The sequence below is a fragment of the Heloderma suspectum genome, chromosome 9 (assembly GCF_057233095.1).
Source record: "Heloderma suspectum isolate Gila_16-S chromosome 9, 16-S_ref, whole genome shotgun sequence".
NCBI classification, from domain to species: domain Eukaryota; kingdom Metazoa; phylum Chordata; class Lepidosauria; order Squamata; family Helodermatidae; genus Heloderma; species Heloderma suspectum.
In genome coordinates, this window is record NC_139466.1 from 22333998 (window position 1) to 22358693 (window position 24696).

A 24696-nucleotide genomic window follows, 5' to 3' on the forward strand; every position below is an offset into this window, starting at 1 on the left:
TCTTTATAAATGAAATAAACAGTACCAACAACCTAGTCATTATCTACAGTTTCCAACAATACAGTATTCTTAGGAGGACACAGCAATAACGAAAAAGAAAAGAAAACAGAAAACAGGAGAAGAAAAATGAAAAGGAAGAAGAAAGAAAGAAAGAAAGAAAGAAAGAAAGAAAATATAAAAAGTTACCTAAAAGAATTAAATTTAAACTCCATCACACACAAACTTCAAATACCATTCTTACTTAAAAGTTATACCTATAACATTGCCAATATTACAATTCAGTACAGCATAGATAATCAATCTTACATTTCAATATCATATCATCAATCTTATAGCAAGGGAGCAGGCCTACAATTCATTTCCAATAACCATATATTGCCCTTCAGTTAACAATTAACAATTTAACCAGCCAAAAATATTACTAATCAAAGTCTCATAATAATGATAGTAATAATAATAAAAAGGAAGGAAATTAAAAAGGATAAGTAATAATAATAACAAATCACTAATACATTTTATCCTATCTATATTTTAGATATTGTCATTTCTAAATCTATATATGAATGTATACATATCTATACACACACAAACAGGAATTTTATTATACAGTATATCATGTCTAATGTAAAAAAAAAAAGGAAGTAAGAAAAAGTGAGAGGGGGGCGGATATATGTAAATAGTCCTCAGCAGGATATTTGATATGATATTGCAGATTCATTTGTCTTGCCTGATTTCTCGCCTTGGTAAATTTCCTTCTTTTCTCAGCAATTTCTTTAGTGTAATCTGGAAATAACATAACTTTGTCTCGTGTTGGCCCCCAAAAAAGTTCTCCCACTTCTCTTGCCAAGTGCAAAATATGATTTTTTGTAGAAACTCTTGCAAATTGAACTATAACTGTATAGGCAGTCCCTTTGTTGCCACAAACTGGACCTGGGACATGGTATGCATGCTCAATATTGAGTAAATAATCAGATGGCAGAGCGAGTAGCTCATGCAGAAATTTATCCAAAAATTTAGACATACTTATATCAACAAGCAGATCTTTGATACCAAGGATGCGCAGATTTGCTCTATGAGTATATGCCTCCAGCTGGGAAATTCTCGCAGTCAGGATATTATGGGAGGCATGCATAGCCATCTCTTGCGCAGACACCTGGTCTTGGAGAGCATTAACGTTCAATTCCATCTTTTGCAAAGAGCTATTAATTAAATCCACAGCCCCTTGAAGGTTAGTAATAGAACCTTGGATTGTATCCAGCCTCTTAGCCTGTTCTGCTAATTGAGAAGACAAAGTTTTTATCAGAGCTAGCAACTCCTCTACAGCTCCGGCATCTCTAGAAACCTTTGCCAAGGGAGGGGTTGGGGGAGTTGGCGGTGGTCCCGCAGCTTTTTTCCTTCCCCTTGATGCTGCCATCCTCCTCTTCCATAAAGAAAGCAAGTAAGTATAATTACAAACAAACAGTCACTTCAACAGATTTTGCAGGTCCTCAGATATTGTTGGTATTTTTAATTTATAGATACTTTTGGAGCTCGGCGTCCCTGAAGTCTCCTAATTGCATAGAGTTTCAAAACAGCTTTGCGTAGATGACGCTCCGGAAAGCTGACCTTAGAGTCTTCTTGGCTTTTAAATCATTTCATGACAGCATATTGCAAAGTAAATTAATACAGCATACAGCAGGAGGAAAAAAGCATTTAGGTGGGTGGTGGACTTGGGTAGCAATTCTTGGTATAAGAATAAAGTTCTAGAGCAGGGGGAGGCAACATGATCCAGTAGGGGTTTTTTTTACTACAACTCCCATCAACCCCAGCCAGCATGGCTGGTGGTCAGGGATTATTGGGAGGATTCCTTTATTTTTGCTTTGAATATCTAAACCTGCAGAATAATTATAATAATAATCACACTGCCCTGATTCTTTCTTTTAACAGAAAGCTGTTGTTGTTGTTGTTCAGTCGTTCAGTCATGTCCGACTCTTCGTGACCCCAACAGAAAGCTGGGGTAGAAATAAATAATATGATTGGAATTCTTGCTCCCAATATTCAATGTACTAGTTAATACAAATGTACGCAAGCTTTCTCTGGGTTTCTATTTCTCAAAGTTTCAGTGGAAATGAGGATACTGGAGATCTGCCTTAAACTAGATTAGACTATTTATCCATTGAGCTCAGTATTGTCTACTCTGATTGACAGCATCTGTCCTACATCTCAGACAGAAAGATGTCTTCTGCATCCTCTGCTACCTGAGCTTTTTAACTGGAGAAGCCAGGGATTGAACCTGGGACTTTCTGCATGCAAATCAATGTTCTACCATCTCCCTATTTGGTCAAAGATGACATTCTGAAGGTCCTGGGCACAAACCACAAGTGAACTTAAGAACATCAGAAGAGCCCTGCTGGATCAGACCAAGGGTCTATCTAGTCCAGTATTCTGTTCACGGAGTGGCCAACCAGCTGCCTGTGGGAAACCCACAAGCAGGACATGAGTGCAACAGCACCCTCCCACCTGTCAGGGTGGAAACTGAGCCGATAGAACCCCAGAGCAGTTCTGATTCTGAGGAGGAACAGCAATCCATGGGAGAGGAGCTCGCTCATCTCTCACAGGCACAGCAGCTGGCAGAGATTCCTCCTGCCAGCATTCCTGGGATAGATAGTGACCCTGGCAGCGAGAGAGTGCTGGAGGGGGGCTTGCTGGATGCTCGACGCCGACACAGGGAGCGACGACAGATGGAGGGCGCGGAAAGGAGGCGTAGCGCTCGTTTGGCGCGCAAGCAATTGTCGCGTCCTGAGGACCCAAGGGAAAGAGGGAGGATCTCTCCCTAGCCCATAAGTTCAGGGTCTTCCCGTGATTCTCCTTCAAACGGGGACCTGCCTAACCTGGAGCATAAGCTACTCTGCTATCTTTCCCCAGTGCTGTTCCTTGCTTAGTAGCTGGTGATTAGCATCTGAAAGAGTCATTAGGTTGTAAAAGGATTAAAGCCTTGAAAAGAATCCTTTTGTCTGTGTCTTGAGTTGGCTATTGGAGTAGATTGTAAGAGGCAGCTAGGGTGCTCCTGACACCACCCATGTTCCCCAGCAACTGATGTACATAGGCTCACTGCCTCTGGTATTGGAGGTAGCACATAGCCATCAGGACTAGGAGCCATTGATAGCCTTCTCCTCCAGTCTCCTTTTAAAGCCATCCAAATTGGTGGCCATCACTCCCTTTGGGAGTGCATCATGCAGAGCAGCCTTCTCCAACCTGGAATCCTCCAGATGTTTGTTTGTTTGTTTGTTTGTTTGTTTGATGTGTACCCCCCTTTCTACCATAAAAAATAGCATTCAAGGCAGCTGTTTTGGATTTCAACTCCCATCAGCCCCAGCTCCCCAATGCTGGGAGTTGCAATCAAACATCTAGAGGGCATCAGAATGCCTACCTCTGAAATAAACTACGTTATCCCAGAAACTTCATAAGCCTCCTGTGGCCTCATTTGAAGGAAACAAAACTCTGGGTAACACTCATGCTCCTAGAGTTCTCACCACCACTCAGAGAACTGGGGTGCGAAGATGTAACAGTGCAGTTTATCACATCCCCTCTGCCCCTTGACCATTCATATATAGCTTCCTTAGGGGACCAGTTCCACACCAAAGATGGGCCTGGAGTCTGTTTCAATTTGTGCTAGTGCTCAAAGGTACTAGTTGCATCCTAGTACCAAACCCTGCAAGCTGGAACTGCCCCAAGAAAGCAATTAGCAGAGCAGAGCATCCTCAAAGAGCTGGTGGCATTGTTTACTTGGGCTTGCTGAAATAGTCATTAAACACCATAGCAACATGTGCTAAAAAGAGTGAGAGAGATGCTCCCTTTCTTTCCTTATTAAGTGTGTTTTGCACAAGTACATTAACTTTTTTGTTGTTCAGTCATTAAGTCGTGTCCGACTCTTCGTAACCCCATGGACCATAGCATGCCAGGCCTTCCTGTCCTCCGCTCTTTCCCGGAGTGTGCTCAAATTCATATTCATTGCATCGGTGATGCTATCTAGCCATCTCATCCTCTGCCATCCCCTTCTCCTATTGCCTTCAATCTTTCCCAGCATCAGGGTCTTTTCCAGGCAATTTTCTCTTTGCATTAGGTGGCCAAGATATTTGAGCTTCAGCTTCAGTATCTGTCCTTCCAATGAGCACTCAGGGTTGATTTCCTTTAGGATTGACTGATTTTGACCTCCGTGCAGTCCAGGGGACTCGTAAGAGTCTTCTCCAGCACCACAATTCGAAGGCATCAATTCTTCGGCGCTCAGCCTTCCTTATAGTCCAGCTCTCACAGCCATACGTTGCTACTGGGAAAACCACAGCTTTGATTAGACGGACCTTTGTCGGCAAGGTGATGTCTCTGCTTCTTACTATGCTGTCTAGGTTTGCCATAGCTTTCCTCCCAAGGAGCAAGCATCTTTTAATTTCATGGCTACAGTCACCATCTGCCATGATCTTGGAGCCCAAGAAAATAAAATCTGTCACTGCTTCCATTTCTTCCCCTCCTAAATGCCAGGAAGTGATGGGGCCAGATGCCATGATCTTCGTTTTTTTAATGTTGAGTTTCAAACCAGCTTTTGCACTCTCCACTTTCACCCTCAACAAGAGGCTCTTTAGATCCTCTTCGCTTTCTGCCATTAGGGTGGTATTGTCTGCATATATGAGGTTGTTGATAATTCTCCTGGCAATCTTAATTCCGACCTGTGATTCATCCAACCCGGCGTTTCTCATGATGTACTCTGCATATAAGTTAAATAAGCAGGGTGACAATATACAGCCTTGTCGTACTCCTTTCCCAATTTTGAACCAATCGGTTGTTCCATGTCCAGTTCTTACTGTTGCTTCTTGTCCCTCGTACAGGTTTCTCAGGAGACAGGTAAGGTGGTCTGGTACTCCCATCTCTTTAAGAATTTGCCACAGTTTGTTGTGATCCACACAATCAAAGGCTTTAGCGTAGTCAATGAAGCAGAAATAGACTTTTTCTGGAATTCTCTTGCTTTCTCCATGATCCAGAGAACGTTGGCAATTTGATCTCTAGTTCCTCTGCCTCTTCGAAACCCAGCTTGTACTTCCGGTAGTTCTCAGTTCACATGCTGCTGAAGCCTAGCTTGTAGGATTTTGAGCATCACCTTGCTGGCATGTGAAATGAGCGCAATTGTATGGTAGTTTGAGCACTCTTTGGCATTGCCCTTCTTTGGAATTGGAATGTAAACTGACCTTTTCCAGTCTTGTGGCCACTGTTGAGTGTTCCAAATTTGTTGGCATATTGAGTGCAGCACTTTCACAGCATCATCTTTTAGGATTTTAAATAGCTCAGCTGGAATACTGTCATCTCCGCTAGCTTTGTGGTTAGTAATGCTTCCTAAGGCCCACTTGACTTCACTCTCTAGGATGTCCGGCTCAAGTTCAGTGACCACACTATCATGGCTATCAGGGACATTAAGATCTTTCCTGTATAGTTCTTCTGTGTATTCTTTCCACCTCTTCTTAATCTCATCTGCTTCTGTTAGGTCCCTGCCTTCTTTGTCCTTTATCATGCCCATCTTTGCACAAAACGTTCCCTTGAGATCTCTGATTTTCTTGAAAAGATCTCTAGTCTTTCCCATTCTATTGTTTTCCTCGATTTCTTTGCATTGTTAATTTAAGAAGGCCTTCTTGTCTCTCCTTGCTATTCTCTGGAACTCTGCATTCAGTTGGATATATCTTCCCCTTTCTCCCTTGCTTTTCGCTTCCCTTCTTTCCTCAGCTACTTGTAAAGCCTCATCAGACAGCCACTTGACTTTCTTGCATTTCTTTTTCTTTGGGATGGATTGAGTTGCTGCCTCCTGAACAATGTCACGGACCTCTGTCCATAGTTCCTCAGGCACTCTGTCTATCAGGTCTAATCCCTGAAATCTATTCCTCACCTCCACTGTATATTCATAAGGGATATGATTGAGGTCATACCTGAATGCTTTAGTGGTTTTCCCTACGTTCTTCAATTTCAGCCGAAATTTTGCAAGAAGCAGCTCATGATCTGAACCACAGTCAGCTCCAGGTCTTGTTTTTACTGACTGTATAGAGCTTCTCCATCTTTAGCTGCAAAGTACATAATCAATCTGATTTTGATATTGACCATCTAGTGATATCCATGTGTAGAGTCGCCTCTTGTGCTGTTGGAAAAGAGTGTTTGCTATGATCAGCGTGTTCTCTTGGCAAAACTCTATTAGCCTTTGTCCTGCTTCATTTTGTACACCAAGGCCATGCTTGCCTGTTATCCCAGTGATTTCTTGACTTCCTACTTTAGCATTCCAATCCCCTATGATGAAGAGGACATCTTTTTTTGGTGTTAATTCTAGAAGGTGTTGTAGGTCTTCATAGAACCGATCAACCTCAGCTTCTTCGGCCTCAGTGGTTGGGGCATAGACTTGAATTACTGTGACATTGAATGGTTTGCCTTGGATTCGTACTGAGATCATTCTATCATTTTTGAGATTGTACCCCAGTACCCCAGTACTGCCTCGTGTGGCACAGAGTGGTAGGTGGCAGTATTGCAACCGAAACTCTCCCCACGACCTGAGTTCGATCCCAGTGGAAGCCGGGTCTCGGGTAGCTGGCTCAGGTCGACTAAGCCTTCCATCCTTCCGAGGTTGGTAAAATGAGTACCCAGCTTGCTGGGGGGAAGGTAGTCATGAGTGGGGAAGGCAATAGCAAACCACCCCACTATAGTCTGCCATGAAAATGCCAGCATAAGCAGTGTCCCTCTAGGGGTCAGTAATGACCCGGTGCTTGCACAGGAGTAACTGCTTTTCCCACCCTTTTGTTGACTATGAGTGCTACTCCATTTCTTCTAAGGGATTCTTGGCCACAGTAGTAGATATGATGGTCACCTGAATTAAATTCACCCGTGCTTGTCCATTTGAGTTCGCTGATTCCCAAGATGTCGATGTTCAGTCTTGCCATCTCATGTTTGAACACCTCCAGCTTATCTTGATTCATTGATCTTACATTCTAGGTTCCTAAACAATATTGTTCTTTACAGCATCAGATTTTCTTTTCACCACCAGACACATTCACAGCTGAGTGTCCTTTCGGCTTTGGCCCAGCTGCTTCACTCTTTCTGGCGCTACTTGGAAATACCCTCTGCCCTTCCCCAGTAGTATATTGGACACCTTCCGACCTGAGGGGCTCATCTTCTGGCATCGTATCTTTTAGCCTTGTGATATGTTCCATGGGGTTTTCTTGGCAAGAATACTGGAGTGGGTTGCCATTTTCTTCTCCAGTGGACCACATTTTGTCAGAACTCTCCACCATGACCTGTCCGTATTGGGTGGCCCTGCACGGCATAGCTTATGGCTTCACTGAGTTATGCAAGCCCCTTCGTCACAACAAGGCAGTGATCCATGAAGGGGACATTACCTTTAGCCTTTGCTTAATAAAAAAGAGCTTAACTGAAGGATGGAATTTTCATAGGCCACTTACAGGCCTTATTTATTCCCAGTATAATAAGCAGCAGTTTTTCTTCATGACGCTAGAATTCTAGCCCTGTGTGTGGCTTATATAAACACCCCAATTTGTGCAAGACATTTAGAGAGATTCCATGTGAACACAGTTGGTGCTGTGCTGTTTAACATTTGGATATCATCAAGGACCATTTTGCACATTACACGACCATAAACCATGGTTTGCCACTGCTTCTCAGAATACTGCAATCTATCCCTGCTACCTCATTAGTCTACCTGTGAGCTTTTCTACATGAGGAATTTGCTGTGTGCTCATCATTCCATACTCACAATTGTTTACAGGTTCTTTAGACAATGGCATGACCCTCCAGTTTTGCTTTTGTGTCTAAAGAGCACTTTTGGCTAGTTTTTTTGTTTGTTTGTTTTCTTTTTAGAGCGTGGAAAGTGCGGTATTATTTCTGAAAGTAAAGGAAAATGATTTTCCACATGTCATTGTGCTATTCCACTATGCCACAGTGCCACCTAGAGGTCATGTAGTGGAAAAGCAGGAAAGGAAATGCTTTTTGTGTAGTGCTCAGATCTAAGTTCTGCTCCATAACCTCCTACAGCTGGATGTGCCTGGCAAGCTGAACCTGAAGGTACATCGCTGAAGCCACAGGGATTGTTAAACTCAGAATGCAAAAGCAGCAGATGTCATCTCCCATCCTCCTCAGGATTCCCTGTTCCCTCTGAGCTTAACTGCAATCCTCACAGCAGCTCCCATCAGCAGGGGAGGAGGTGAATTTGCCCAACAAGAATATATTGATCCCTGTTGTAATGCTAAGTATTTTAGGGTGGTTTGGTCCTGAATGGACAATTAAGACCCATCAGCTCTACAAAAGACCTGCTCCTGGTGGAGATAAAACTACTAGAACTGGTTTATTGATATGGATCCACACAGATGCCTCATCTTTGGACTCTCCTTGGGGGTGTAGCTATGGGGACTGCCATGAGGAGCATCTGCACTTCAAAATTTACCACTACACCATTGGAGCTAGTCTCTGGACCACTCCTAGTGAATGGTCGAGGCTTAAAGAGATTGTGTATCTTTTCTTAATTCAAGCCACACTTCGTTGCTGGGTCTCCACTGGTATGACCTATTTTGTACATCTATGCTGAGTACAAGTCTGGCATATGTTCCAATTAAACAGTTGGCTCTTTTTGTTTCCTCCCCACATCCTTGTGTCCCCCCTCCTTCTCCCTCCAGTGGTGAGACAAACCTCCTTTTGCTGGTTCTCTAATTATTCTTTTATCTCTCTTTTTGGCATATGAAACAGGCAGAACATTCCATTCCTGTGACATGAAGGGCCCTTTACTCATAATGCGTTTAAAAATGCAAAGGCATTATAAGTACCTTCAATTTAGGCTAAATGCAAATTCCAAGTATTTATGCATACTCTATTTCCATTTAGTTAACATATCAGCTGAGCCATAGAGCCCTCATTCAGCAACTGAAATCATGAAAAGAAAAATACAATTAAACACAATTGCTAAAACCACAAGCACTAAACCCAAATACACAGCCCCATTAAAACACAAATAAATACATTCTGACCAGTCACCACATCTGGATCTTGCAGAAGAAGGGGAAACTGCTATGAAACCTAATTGACTATTTCATTATGTAGTCAGCTTGCCTAAGCAACTAAACCAAGGACACAATCCTGTGCATGTTTACACTAGAGTTGTACACAAGCGGCCTCTTGAAATTCTCTGCCTTACTTGTGGTAGGGATGTATGAAAAAGCCTTATCTTCAGACCGCCATGGGTCCACGGGGTGGGGGGAGGTGATCTGTCCCTCCCCCCTGGAATCCTTGCCGGCTGGCTTCGCTCCGTGGTGAGTCTGCAGAGCTGCCAGCCGGCTCTGGCTGCTGGTGGACTTCTGGCTGCTGGGACGCAAATGGCGTCCAGCATAGCGGACACCATTTGCATCCCTGCTCTTTGCCATGGTAGGCTACGTAAATATTTATGTAGCCTATCACAGCTAAAGCAAGGGCGCAAATGGCGTCCACTATGCTGGACGCCATTTGCAGTGGAGCAGCAGATGGCAGCGGATGGACCTCACGGGCCGGCGGCAGGTAGGTTCCATCCCAGGGGGATTTCGGGGGGGTGGGGGGTAGTCCGTTCCACCACAGACTCTGAGGAGGCAGATTCTTTAGAAACCATTGAGAATTTCCCCTCCTCCTGGAGAAATTCGGTGAAATTGTCTCCCAAATTTCTCTGCCCACAAGTTAGGGATGGCGGAGAAATCCACCACAGACTCCAATGATGCCAGATTCTTTAGAATCCAGCCCCCCGGAGTCCATGGCAGAAAGGACTGCTCCCCCCTGCCACCCCGCGAAGCCTGGTCAGGACGGACCCTACCTGGCGCCAGCCAGTCCGGGTCCGTCCTCTTCATTCCGCAGCCAGCCACTGCCAGGCTGTGGCCACAAATGGCATCCAGTGTAGTGGACACCATTTGCGTCCCTGCCCTTTGCAATTATTGACTACGAAAATATTTACATAGCCAATCACAAAAAGAGCAGGGATGCAAATGGCATCTGCTACTGCTACGCCATTTGCGTCCCTGCTCTTTTTGTGATTGGCTATGTAAATATTTACCTAGCCAATCCGGTAAAGGGCAGGGACGCAAATGGCATCCCCTACGCCAGATGCCATTTGCGGCCGCAGCCCAGCAGCAGATGGAAGTCCAGCTGCGGGGGGCCCCAGCCAGTGGCTCCGCGGTCTCGCTGCGGAGTGGAACCGGCCAGGGAAGTTTCCGGGAGGAGGGACGGATCGCCTTTCCCCACCAGCGGACCTCAGAGCGCAACGGTGAGTGGAGTTTGTACACCCCTAGTTTTGGAGTTTACCTTACCACAGCTAACTTCCCAGGCAGCCAGGCTGCCTGCAAGTCCTGATCTGAAAAAGCCCTATGGGAGGAATTACCTCATGGTGCCTTAAAGGGGGCTTTAATTGAAGCGTAGGAAGCTGAGGAGGCCACAGGCAGCCAGAGACATGATTGTACAATGAAAAAAAGGACACTTGTGCTCACTCCTCACTCAGCCACCTCCTAAGTAAGGTAAGCCGAAGAAACCCAAACCCAGCCCATTAGAATTTCTCCAAAATTTTCTTCACCATTGAAAATTGCTTTTTGGAAGCAATTTCTCTTCTATCAAATTGAATGAGAATAGTTGAAAAAAATGTGGGAGAAATTTTCAGCACAGCAATAGTTTAGACAGAAAAAAAAGGTATACAACTCCCAGCATTCCCCAGCCAGCATGGCTAGCTGGGGAATGCTGGGAGATATAGGACTTTTTCAGTCTAAACATGCATAGGATTGCACCCTAAGTAGACTGAGAACATGGTAGGCACGTAGAATTACAGTGGGGGAGGGAGGGGGGTTAGAGACTAGAGGTGGTAGAAAGATGGACAGTGTGGACAGATAGAAGAAAGAGAGCTAATGCCTTTTCTATCAGGACTCCTTTACCTTTCTGTGTGGCAGGCAGACATTGAATAGCTTTCCCCATTGATGCATCTCCATGCCAGGACAAGCGGCATCATTTGGACTTCTGCCTGTTACCAAAGTCTTGCCAGAGAAATAAAGAAATAAAAGATGTCAATCCCTGTGTGAGAAACATGGGCCAGATCTATACCTCGTGTCATATCAATCCATCTCATCATGGTGACGCTATATCCTCCTTGTGCATTTATACCTTACAGCGCACACAAGGACATCTATTGTGGTATTTGGGGTAATACAGAATAAAAAGTGAGAAATAACACTAGAAAAGCACTATATGGAATGCCTAACGTGCCCCAACAGTTGTCAGTGTGCTTCAATACCAATAAAAAGCACTAGAGTCCCTGTCCACCATCCTAATAATAGTGCAAGATTTGGGGCCCAGATACATCTAGTAGCCTCATTAAAGGCAGTGTTAGGATGGTTTCAGGGATAATAATTAGTGTTGTGCCGAATATCCCCCCCCCACTTTTTCAACCATTGTCATTCCATTTGATAGAAGAGAAATTGCCTTCAAAAAGAAATTCAATAGCGAAGAAATTTCTGAGAAATTCTCATGTGCTGGGTTCAGGTTTCTTGGGCTTACCTTACTTAGGAGGTGGCCAGGGAGTGCAAATGTCCTGTTATTCATCATATCTGGCAGCCTGTAGCTGCTTCAGCTTCCCAGACTTCAATTAAAGCCCCCTTTAAGGCACCATGAGGTAATTCCTCCCATAGGGCTTTTTCAGATCAGGACTTGCAGGCAGCCTGGAAGGCTATCTGCAATCAGCTAAGCTCAAAAACACCACAAAAATACATTATAAGACATCCTAAGTGGGGCAGAACAATGGAAGCCTCTTTCATGGGGGGGGGAGAAAAAATCAGGAAATTGGAGGACAGATTTTGGCAGAGCACTAACGCCACCTCATCCCTGGAACTGGACACAACACTGCCCCCACCTGCATTGCAGTGGACGCAAACTGGGGGCCGGCCTGCCAAGACAGTTGATGCTGCTGCAGCCCCAAAACCCCTCAGGAAAAAAGGAAGAAGCAATGGGGAGCCCTAGCTGTGAGAAATGGTTGAGAATTTCTTCTCCCCCTGGAGAGCTTCGGTGGAATTGTCTCCCAAATACCTCTGCCCACAAGCAAGGTGGGGAATTTCAAGAGGCCGTGTGCGCACAGCTCTAATAATAATCCAAATGAGCCCTGTGGGTATCTGTATTCCGCTATAGATCTATGCATGGTGGGAGAGGTGAGTCACAATCACACCAGCCAGCCATGCTTTCTCAATAACCCAGCAACACTGGGTGCAGAATGCACACACGCATGGCCCATATGTGTAGATAAGGGATGCAGAACCTCAAGGCTGAGGGCCAATTTCAGCCTTCCTGGGGGCCAAATCTGGCCCTCTAGGGTTCCCCAGATGGCCAGGCCCCCTTCCCCTGACCCTACACCATTTTCCCCAGCCACCAATAGTTTGGTGGTTTCCCAGCATTTGTGCATGTTCCCCAGGGCTGGCTCAAGACATTTTGCTGCCTGAAGACACCCCCTTCCATTCCACGTACAACAGCTAAATGGACTAGCAGTTGCATGTTTCTTAGGGGTGGACGAAAGTCCCTTACCTTTCGCCGAAGCTTGTTCGCAGTGGGGGGGAGGCGCTTCGCTGCTCCCCCCGCGAAGTTCAAGCCGGGGGGGGAGGCTTCCCGCCTCACCCCAGCCGAAATTCAGGCCGGGGGGGAGGCTTCCCGCCTCGCCCCGGCCGAAATTCAGGCCAGGGAGGAGGCTTCCCGCCTCGCCCGGCCTCGAACTCGAAAGTTAAAAAAAAAACAACCCGCCCCCGTGATAGGCTACGTGACGATTAACGTAGCCTATCACGGCTAGATCTGCAAAGTCAGCCATGATAGGCTACGTGACGATTTACGTAGCCTATCACGGCTGACTTTGCAAATCTAGCCATGATAGGCTACGTTAATCGTCACGTAGCCTATCACGGGGGCGTTTGTTTTGTTTTTTCTTTTCTTGGAATGGCGGCGGCGGCAGCCGGTAGAAAGACCAGCTGCCGCTCCCGCCCCGCACGAACAGCTGCCGAACCGCCGGCCGGACCCGCCGCCGGGAGGGACATTCGGCGAAGGTAAGTCCCGTCCCGGGGGGGGCGGGGGGCAGGGGGGCAGAGGATTTCTCCCTGAAACTTGTTCGGGGGGCCGAACACGTTGGCGCTCGGCCCCCCAAAGTTTCGGGGAGAAATTCTCCACCATCCCTAATGTTTCTTCAACATTGGCAACAAGACAGCATCTTCCATCACACCTGACAGCAGCAGGCTAGCTTAAGGGGTGCAGGGCAGGCTGTATGGCCCACAGCTCTCTCCTCCAACACCTTGTTGCCACCTCTCAGCATCTGCTGCCTGGGGCGACTGCCTCACAATGCCTAATGGGAGGGCCTGCCCTGAAGTTCCCCCCGCCCCATTCTAAAAGGTGGAAATTCCTCTCCTAAGGCTTGGTTACTGGCAGAAAGAGCTTTAAGCTAAAATATGCTGGTATTTTTGCCACCTCCCCTTTTGACTTTGGCCCCACCTACCACTGGAATGTGGCCGGCTGTAGCTTCTCCAAAATGGAATTCAGTCCTCTGGCTGGAAGAGGTTCAACACGCTTGGTGTAGACCCAAAATGCATAAGGTCCAGTTAAGCAATTTGTACAAAAATGGGGTGTACAGACTGAGCCACTGGAGCCTAATGTCACTGCTGCAGCTAGAACAAGGAGCCCACAGTTTTGTGCACAGCAGAACTGCAATGCAATGAGCCATCAGTTGAAGCCATCAACAGTCTGATGATGCCTTCAACTGTTTCTTTTTGCATCAGTCTGATCATCAAAGATCTATCTGTTTGAGAAACCATGAAGATTAAAATGCTCCTTTTCCTGTATTACTTGTGTAATTATTACACTAGTTTTGTGCCAAGTAGACAGGAAGAGACCACTTTATCAGTAGAAGCGCCTTCTTACTTGCCTTTTTTGGTAGCCACTACTGGTCCACTTACTTCTGGGTGTTTGACACAAGTTGCTTGTATCAACCATCCTTCATTTGGTGTGCTTCAAGTGACATTCTCCCTTAATCTCTTTTTTGCACCATCAGGCTAACCAAAGTTCCCTCACATTCTTCTTTCAAATGGCATACTTTTCACTATTTCTGTCACTTCTTTTTATAGAGTAGGTTGACCTGAAACCAACACTCGTTGTTGAACATGTCCTCAGTATTCCTTTAGTCAAGACCAGCAGGGGGGAAATCCTTTTCATCTGAAGACGGCTCAGACTTCTTTCAAATTCTGCTTTGAACTACCTCCAAATGTTTCAGACTTAGCCACCATGAGCCAACTTGTTCCTGAAGTTCTTTGCTCAAAAAACAGTGTTAACCTGCTTTCTGGAAGGTTATTTTATTTAAGAATATGCTTATATGATTTTGTAACCACTGCATGCCTGGATAAATCCAACTCCTGTCAACTTCAGGTCAAATGACAAGTTCCCTTCATCTCCTTCTGACAGGCTTTCAGCAAGAGCCATGCCATCCATGATGCTTTGCTTTTAATATGTCGACTGAACATAACAACTTCAAAACTAGTCATTCTGCAACCAAGTCAGCTGTAAACTTGAGTCTTTGCATTGATCTCACTAGTAGACTACCTGCATAAAACGGGAGTAAGCCCTAGTACATAACCCAGAATCTGATCCATTGGGGTTTCCTGACAAACAAATTGATATCAGTAGAGTTCCATGAGGAAAGATGGGAATTCACTGTCTTCTATTGTCAAAACAACCAGTAACTATGCTGTGTAGATACCTACAGAGATGTGCTTTGATGTACTTCAGGGATTCTTAATATCTTCACATTTAAGATGCACAAGTGATTATTTTGACCTGTGCATCTCTAATAACGTAATTCTATATGTGTCTACTCAGAAGATAGCCTCACTGAGTTCAATGGGACTTATTCCCAAGTAGGTGTGATAGGACTGCCGCCTAAATACCCTAGGACCAGGGTATCTGAAGATCCACCTTCTCCTATATTTCATGTATTTGTTTTGTTTAATGTGTTTATACCTTATCCTTCAATGCACTGTATTTCCTAGGCAGCCTATATATTATTTTAATAAAACAATAAAACACAAAATGTAAAACAACAAGAGACTGAGCAGTATAAAACACCCAAAGTTAAAGTTATTTGCAAATGTTCCAGGTAAGATCACCTTCACTGCCTATAATTAAGGGGAAACTAGATACATAGGTGCATGCTACATATCAAGCAAAGATCTATACATGTCTGTTCAGAAGTAAGTCCCACTGAGTTCAGTGGCCTTACTCCCAGACTAGTAGGTATAAGATTGCAACCTTAATTGGGAGTAAGATTCATTGAACACAATGAGACTTCCAACCAAGTAACATACATAGAAGTGCTCTGCATATCACCAGAGCAGGATTTGAAAGTTTCTCTCTCAAGAAACAGGAACAAATTGAAAGATTATTATATAGCTGCTTAGGATAAGACACTATATTTTCGCTAATCCTCACACCCGCACACATTCTTCTTGTTTCTGCCCTCTTCCTCACCTTCTATCTCTGGCTCTGATAATCTTGCTGCTACTACTTCTCATTTGTCCATCTGAAATGCATCCCCATATTATCCCTGACTTAATTCACAATATGCCAGTTAACAATACTGAGATTTAGATCTCATATCCTTTTTTCCTTTCTCATGCACGTGGGAGGGTGAATTATCCTAAGTGATTTCGGTTTAGTTTAATCAAATGCAAACACAGATTAATGAGGTTCTTCAAATCAAGATCTATGTAATATATTTTCTTTAATTTAAGCTTCTGTGGCCTTATAATATCAAGTGGCAATGATTAAATGCAGTGCAGAAGCACTTCATCATAGCTCAGTCCCTAAGCCCCCAAGCTACAAAAAAAAAAAAAAAGCCCCACCATCAGCCAGGCCTGTTCTAAAGCCCACACAGAAAAAAACTAAAAACCATAGGTTCTGCTAGCCAACTCTCTTCTTAGCTTGCAAGGAGAGAAAAGGTAGAGCGCTCAAACCCAAACACAAGCACCCAGCAGCAATATGAAATTTCTTTCATGTACCATCCAACTTTCTGAAGAAAATAGACCATGTGACGTGAGGGATGGGAAAAAAGCAACAGTAGCCCATTACAAAAAAGTAAAAATAGAGGATAGCATTTCCAGCCTCTGTTTGTCACATTCACAATATATATCTCCATCCTAGTTTGAATAGCAAATGAAGCATTGGCACAAAAAGCAGATTAGCTATAGCTTTCCTGTGTAATCAGCTGGTTATTGACTCACCTATGTTCTCTCTGTAACAGAGGTGTTGGACCTAAATAGAAATGTGCACAAACAGTAGGGTGCAATTTGCATGATTTACCCAAATTTCAGCTGCAATTTGCGTAAATTATGCAATTTGGGGTTGACATTTGTGTAGATCATGCAAATTGCACCCCACCATTGGAACACATTTCTATTTATGTAATTTTTTTTTTTTTTTTAAAGGAAAAATTTCCAGGTTTTCAGAAAAAGCCCTGTGGCTCGGGCCACAACTGTGAGCCAAGGTGGATGCTTGCTGGTAGTCCATAGAGACCTCAAAGGGCCAGATTCCACAGCAACAGACATCCCTAATTATGTGTTATTTCAGATTATATTTGTATCCTGGTATCCAGAAGGAGGAAACGGTTTAAACCCATTTTAAGAAATAAGTAAAATAATAATGTTCAATCCAACAAGCTCATTCCAGGAGGTCAGTAGTGAGTGTGATCCCAATTGCCCCCTACATGCATTCATAGGATAAACATCATGGCAAGGGGAAGGCCAGCTTAGTCCCATACACCAGCCAGAGAAAGGAACAGCTGCAGGGAGCTTGTTTCACCCTTCCCAGCCAGAAAGAACATCTATAAAAAAATTAAAACTAAGAATTGGTACTTGAGTTTTGCTTTTTCATCCTCTCTCCCAATCTCTTTTCCTTTTGTGTTGTGTTTTTTAGATTGTAAGCCAGAGAGCAGGGACTCTTCTTATTAATCTCTGTAACCCCTCTGGCTGAAGAGTGGCATAAAAAATGTTGTAAATAAATGACAGCGAAGCCATTGAAGGGGTATCACTCAATGGTAGAACACAAGCTTTGCATGCAGAAGGTCTGAGGTTCAACCCCTGGCATCCCCAGGTAGAGCTGGGAAAAACCCTGTCACAAACTCCCCAAAGCCTCTGCCCATCACATACGAAGCTAAATGGGGCGGTAGTTTGACTCTGTACAAGGCAACTTCCTTCATTCAGTGTTCCGTATCCTTCAGGTTATTTCCATATGCCAGGGAACTAAAAGCCGCTACATGCATCTAAAGTTGGATTAAAACACTCTGCTCACTATTCCACTCCACATTGCCTTATGGATCAGTATGCTTCCAAGTCATTAGACACAAGCATTTAACTCTGCAACACGTTACTGAAAAAACTTCTCTCCTGAAGTGCTGAACCCAAATTGGATGATCTTTATTGAAGGAGATTAATGCATCGGAGGAAAGGAGATTAACTCATGCAAACAAAGAATTTCCTCTGCTTTGTCAATAAATCCCCATAGCTTATTCATAACTGCGTTGCTAAAGAGGCACAAAGAGGAAGACATATCTCTCTCACTGCTTCGATACTGCACAGATGACCAGTGCCGAGGCAGGCAAGAGAGATGTTAAAAATGGCCACTGAATCAGTAATAAACTTATGAGGGCAGTGGGGTAAGAGATTTCTCCATGCATGAGAGAAAATGAAAACTTATCTGAAAAGGAATCACATGAATCTGGTAAAGACTAATCTGAAATGTTGTATTCAATTCCGACTGTTGCACTTGGAAGATGTTGTCCAGTAGGAAAAATCTATCTAGTGCAGCCTTTCCTAACCTGGTGCCCTCCAGATGTCTTGGACTACAACTCCCAGCATTCCTGACCATTAGCCATGCTGCCTGGGGCTGATGGAAGCTCAAATCCAAAACATCTGGAGAGCACTGGGTTGGGGAAGGCTGATCAAGTGAATGCTGAACTCAAGCAAATATTTTTTTTATTAGGGCCCAACTAGACCTGGCATTAATTGTGTCAAGGCAAGTAATGTGTATGTTTTTGTTATGTACATAGCAGCCATGGAAAAGACTCTGCAACACTGGAACCATGTTTTCCATGGCAGTGGGAAAGGAGAGTTTAATGCTTTGGGTAGTGCCCAATGTTAGTCCTACTTAGAGTGTATCCTTTGAAATGAATGGCACTTAAGTTAGTCAGGACTAACTTAAGATCCCTTTATTTCAATGGGTCTCGTCTAAGTAGAACGAACTTTGAATACTATCCTTTCTATCCCTGCTACAGTCCTGACAAAAATCTCCTCTCCAAAGCTGCTATTGACATTTCAGTGGAAGCCTGAAAATTCCCTCTCCCACATTTCCCTGTGGAGGCTATTCACATCATCCATTGCATCCAAGCAATTAAGGTCATATCTACAGCTTAGCCTTTAAACCAGCCTTCCCCAGCCTGGTGCCCTCCAGATGTTTTGGACCTCAACTCCCATAAGCCCCAGCTAACATGGCCAATGGTCAGGAATGCTGGGTGCTGTAGTCCAAATCATCTGGAGGGCACAAGGTTGGGGAAGACAGCCTGAGACTCCCGTATTTGACCCAGAAACTTTTGCTCATAACTCTGCAAGGGTCACACTGCACAGCTGGTAGGTTAAGTCACAATCCAGAGAGCATATATTACAATGAAACCAATCCTGCCTTAAGGGAGGGGCTGTAGCTCAATGCTAGAGAACCTGTTTTGGATGCAGATAGTCCCAGATTCAATCCCTGGCATCTCCAAATAAGGCTAGAAAAGAATCCTGTTGTAATGCTGTTTTAATATAATTTTAATTGTATTGTTGTTTAATTTTAACTTCTGTATATTTTCATATGTTTCAATTGTATATGTTTTAATTGTTGTAAGCCACCTTGTGTCTCAGTACTGGGGAAAAGGCAGGAAATCATCATCATCATCATCATCTGCCTGAAACCCTGGAGGGCCATTGCTGCCAGTCAGTGTTGACAATACTGGGCTAGATGGACCCACTGTCTGACTCGGTATAAGGCAACTTCCTATGTTCCTATATTGCGAGCGGAGATGGGTTAAAGAAGACGCAGACAACAAGCTTGGGTTGAAAATTGGGCCACATTTATTGAAATACCTGCAAAGGGGTAACTAGGACGGGCATCTAACTGTGTCAGCGGCTAGGTGGCACTTCTTGGGCGAAAACATACCCAGCCTGAGGGGTGGCGGTGATCTCGCCATCCCTCCGGACTGCCCCTTCTGGGGGAGGTAGACCTTCCGGTGTCACCCCCGACCCGGTGCCGCACAACACCTGGGTGAGGGAGTAGGGTTGGTCTCCCAGGCAACCCTTATCCCCCCGCCGAGCCGCACAACCCGTTCAGGGGGCCTCAGGCATCACCTGTCACCATAAGGTGCCTCTGCATGCACACCATCCCTACTTCCCTGTTTTTGCCCATCCTAGCCGCCAACTGGAATGTGACCGATGATAAAGACCATATTCCCATACAGGACACACTCGACCCGCAAAAACAGTGTGACGTAGGCAAAAAAGATGCACAGTAAATAGGCCAATCAAACTGTGAGCCAAAAATTCCTACATGGCTCCCAAAAGGGCAGCCGGTAAGAAAACCCACACTGTTTAGGGGAGGGTGGGAGGGAGCTGCGTCGAGCCAGAGAGCTGAGATCGGGAGGGGGAGCTGAGCTTAAGGCAGCTCAGCCTGCCCCTCCTTGCATGGTGGTGCCACTGGGGTGCACCAATCAGAGGCCCCTACGTCCTGTCACCCCACCCGCCTGCAATGGCCCCCCCTTTCAGCCAGACAAGCTGGCGCCGGGGTGAGGGCACTTGCGAGCGGAGATGGGTTAAAGAAGACGCAGACAACAAGCTTGGGTTGAAAATTGGGCCACATTTATTGAAATAGCTGCAAAGGGGTAACTAGGACGGGCATCTAACTGTGTCAGCGGCTAGCTGGCACTTCTTGGGCGAAAACACACCCAGCCGGAGGGGTGGCGGTGATCTCGCCATCCCTCCGGACTGCCCCTTCTGGGGGAGGTAGACCTTCCGGTGTCACCCCCGACCCGGTGCCGCACAACACCTGGGTGAGGGAGTAGGGTTGGTCTCCCAGGCAACCCTTATCCCCCCGCCGAGCCGCACAACCCGTTCAGGGGGCCTCAGGCATCACCTGTCACCATAAGGTGCCTCTGCATGCACACCATCCCTACTTCCCTGTTTTTGCCCATCCTAGCCGCCAACTGGAATGTGACCGATGATAAAGACCATATTCCCATACAGGACACACTCGACCCGCAAAAACAGTGTGACGTAGGCAAAAAAGATGCACAGTAAATAGGCCAATCAAACTGTGAGCCAAAAATTCCTACATGGCTCCCAAAAGGGCAGCCGGTAAGAAAACCCACACTGTTTAGGGGAGGGTGGGAGGGAGCTGCGTCGAGCCAGAGAGCTGAGATCGGGAGGGGGAGCTGAGCTTAAGGCAGCTCAGCCTGCCCCTCCTTGCATGGTGGTGCCACTGGGGTGCACCAATCAGAGGCCCCTACGTCCTGTCACCCCACCCGCCTGCAATGGCCCCCCCTTTCAGCCAGACAAGCTGGCGCCGGGGTGAGGGCACTTGCGAGCGGAGATGGGTTAAAGAAGACGCAGACAACAAGCTTGGGTTGAAAATTGGGCCACATTTATTGAAATACCTGCAAAGGGGTAACTAGGATGGGCATCTAACTGTGTTAGCAGCTAACTGGCACTTCTTGGGCGAAAACATACCCAGCCTGAGGGGTGGCAGTGATCTCGCCATCCCTCCGGACTGCCCCTTCTGGGGGAGGTAGACCTTCCGGTGTCACCCCCGACCCGGTGCCGCACAACACCTGGGTGAGTGAGTAGGGTTGGTCTCCCAGGCAACCCTTATCCCCCCGTCAAGCCGCACAACCCGTTCGGGGGGCCTCAGGCGTCACCTGTCACCATAAGGTGCCTCTGCATGCACACCATCCCTACTTTCCTGTTTTTGCCCGTCCTAGCCGCCACAGGAGTCACAAGCCTAGAGCTTGTGAAACTCCCCCCACCTGCGCAGAAGAACTTCCCGCAGGCCCCTTTGCAGATCAGACAGAAATATGTTAAATACTACATGAGACATGCGGACACAGTCCATCCTGTAACGCTCCCTCCATGTCCACAGAATTCCCTGGCGGGTGGTGCATCCATCACCTCATTCACATAGGCCATAAGCCATTTCTCTGTGCACTTTCAGACGTGCCCTGCCACTGGCAACATCATTCCATTCCTTCCCATTAATCCATGGGAGCAGTGAGGGCTGCAATAGGCTACTTCCGGCCAGGTATGCTGGACCACCTGCATCTCAACCAAGACCTGTTCGATCAGGTCCTCGCACAGCTTACAGCCGAAGTCATTCCTCTCAATGTGCAGCACCTGGACCTGTGGAGGAAGATTGACAAATTTTGGTGGAACAGAGTGAGGAGGGGACTCCCACCGTATGCCACGTCTGTGAAGCCACTGGATCTTAATGTGACGGAGTGACAAAAGCTGAAGTCTGAAGATGACATACAAGCCCTTCATGCAGCTCCATACATCATAACGTGCCCATGTAAGAGCACCCATACCAGCGTTAGGGGTGGACAAAAGTCCCTTACCTTTCGTCGAAGGTTGTTCACGGTGGGGGGGAGGTGCTTCGCTGCTCCCCCCGTGAAGTTCAGGCCGGAGGGGGAGGCTTCCCGCCTCGCCCCGGCCGAAATTCAGGCCGGGGGGAGGCTTCCCGCCTCACCCGGCCGCGAACTCGAAAGTTTAAAAAAAAAAAATGCCCCCGTGATAGGCTACATGACGATTAACGTAGCCTGTCACGGCTAGATCTGCAAAGTCAGCCGTGATAAACTACGTTAATCGTCATGTAGCCTATCACGGGTGACTTTAAAAAAAAAAAAAAGCGCGTACACTAATGGAGGCCCCCATAGGGAGCCGCCATTCGCGTTCCTTATTTGGTCGCTGTAGTCTACGTAAATGTTTACGTATGGGGGCCGCCATTATCCCTATGGGGGCCGCCATTATCCGTACGCGCTTTTTTTTTTAAGTCACCCGTGATAGGCTACGTGACGATTTACATAGCCTATCACGGCTGACTTTGCAAATCTAGCCGTGATAGGCTACGTTAATCGTCACGTAGCCTATCACGGGGGCGTTTGTCTGTTTTTTTCTTTTCTTGGAATGGCGGCGGCGGCAGCCGGTCGAAAGACCAGCTGCCGCTCCCGCCCCGCTCGAACACCCGCCGAACCACCGGCCAGACCCGCCGCCGGGAGGGACATTCGGCGAAGGTAAGTCCCGTCCCGGGGGGGGGGCGGGGGGGCGGAGGATTTCTCCCCGAAACTTGTTCTGGGGGCCGAACACGTTGGCGCTCAGCCCCCCGAAGTTTCGGGGAGAAATTCTTCGCCATCCCTAACCAGCGTACGATGATTCTGCTGGTCTAAGGAATAAGCACATAAGGGCAAGCAAAGCGAAAATTGTGTCAGGAAGAAGTGGACAACTCGTGAACTCAGGCTGGAATACTGTGAAGCCCCATTTTCTAACTGCCATAACATGCCTGAGAGAAACTTCAATTGCCTTTATGTCAACAGTAAGCTGTTGAAGTGATAAAACGGAGGCCTCTTCTCAGACCCACGGCATTCCCTAAATCCCATAAGGTGCCGACGGGGCATAACTCATTGACTTGCGTTTGGCCATGGGCCACTGCCGTGCCCTTGCCTTACCGATTAGTTTGATCAAAAAATACGTAAATGGGTTACATTGGGCCAGACCTGTACCTTGAAGCATATCAAAAGCCCTCCAGGACAAGTCGGCCTTGGGAGCCCAGACCAACCCTGAATTCCTAAGGGGGGGTTGAAGAAGGCCGTTAAGGCAGCTACGTGGAACAGGGAAACGTCTTACTGGAAAACTCCAATGGAGGGCCATTACCCCCGGAGCCCGAAAAGGGTATCCGTAGAGAGAGGGTGGCTAATTTACTAAAACAGGCAACTACTGTTTCCAATCCTATATTGCACGCCGAACCCTAATATCTGACATGGAGTCAGTGAATCCCACCATTGTGGGCTGGAAGGCTAAATGGCCAGCTTGCGACTTATGGTCCCAGATAGTCTGTTGTTCCTTAAGGAGGCGCAACACTGCGGCCCATGAACTATAGGTGAGGGCCATGAATCCTATCGCTGAAGCTTTGCCTAATGCGCGGCACACCCTACCTGCTCTGTTGCAGGCGGCTCCTGTACTGAGAGCCTTGGAATGCAGGATGGCTTGCTTGGCTTCAGTATCTCAGTCTCCCATAGTACTGCAAGGATGGGATCTGGACATGGAGCACCCGCAGGGCTAAGGCCCAGAAGACGTTGACCTAATTTCATGACAAGGCAATGACAATTGAGTTTGCCTAACCTGGCACATGGTGGACCCAGAACCAGATGTTGTAATACCGACTCTGGAGCGCGAACACACTGGCACATGCCATGACCCTCCGATCTCAGGAGGACGGAGAATGAATAATGTGGTCGTGTTGACATACCGAGGGGGGGGTTACTGACTTGACTATAAGGTCATCCAAAATGTGCTTGGCGGTGGCAGCCTCCACTCTACAGGCCACTCCCCACAGCACGATCGGACCTGCCCTAAGAGTCTGAAACCCCCTGGGGTAGCAGCGGAACCATGTTAATCCAGAGTCCATCTTTGAGGAGAGGCTCACGCCTCCGGAAGGAAGGTGCCTTTAAAGCCATACTAAGTTGAAGCCATGCCCATGGATACATGCGCACAGCAGAAGTGATCCTGGTTCGATGGTGCAGCGGCCGCAGTCCCAACACTGCCCAAACTGAGCTGGTGCGAGAAGGCACGGTCAGGGGCCGCTACCCGAACTGTGAGAAGCGGCTGCCCTACAATATCTTGCATGGCCCCCCAATGGAAAACCCTAAGACGATGTATAACTGCTTGGAGCTGTGCCCAAAGAACCTGAAAGTTGTCCTGGGGGGGCGAGAAAAACACCTAAGGGTATCAAATTGTTTTCACTGAATGTTGATGTGGGAGACAGGCCCTCAGCCTTTTGTGAGCTAAGGGACACCAAAGTAGCAGGAAGGGGAGCAATACTTGCGTTAGGTTAGAACAATGTCTTTGGACTCCATGTAGCACATGCCCATCAGGGACCCGTGGCTGGGATCCCAGACCAAGCCAGCTGCCTCATTGGAGAGGTGTATCGCACTGAGCACAGATGATCAGGGATCTCGTGTTTAACAGACTGGCCCTCAGGGAAGAAAGGTTATGAATCAGGATAAACTCCCTAGAGGGTTTCCTGGGCACCCTTTGAGAAGGGAGATCCCTAGAGTAGATAGCGGGGTGTGGAAAAAAGGGAGGGGGCTAAAACCCTTCTGCCAGCACTGCCTTGTTAACCTCTCAAGAACTTGTCGATGCCTGGAGAGGAGAAATGTTGCTAACGCGGTAAGGATGGCCTATGTTGACCTAGAGAAAGGGGGGAGGGGTCCCAGAACCTAGCATAAAGCCGTGTTACAAGTTAAGACGCGTTCCCCCAGTTGGGGTATCATCTTAAAGCCGGAGTAGCGGCGCAACCTAACTGGGCATGGGCAAACCAGAG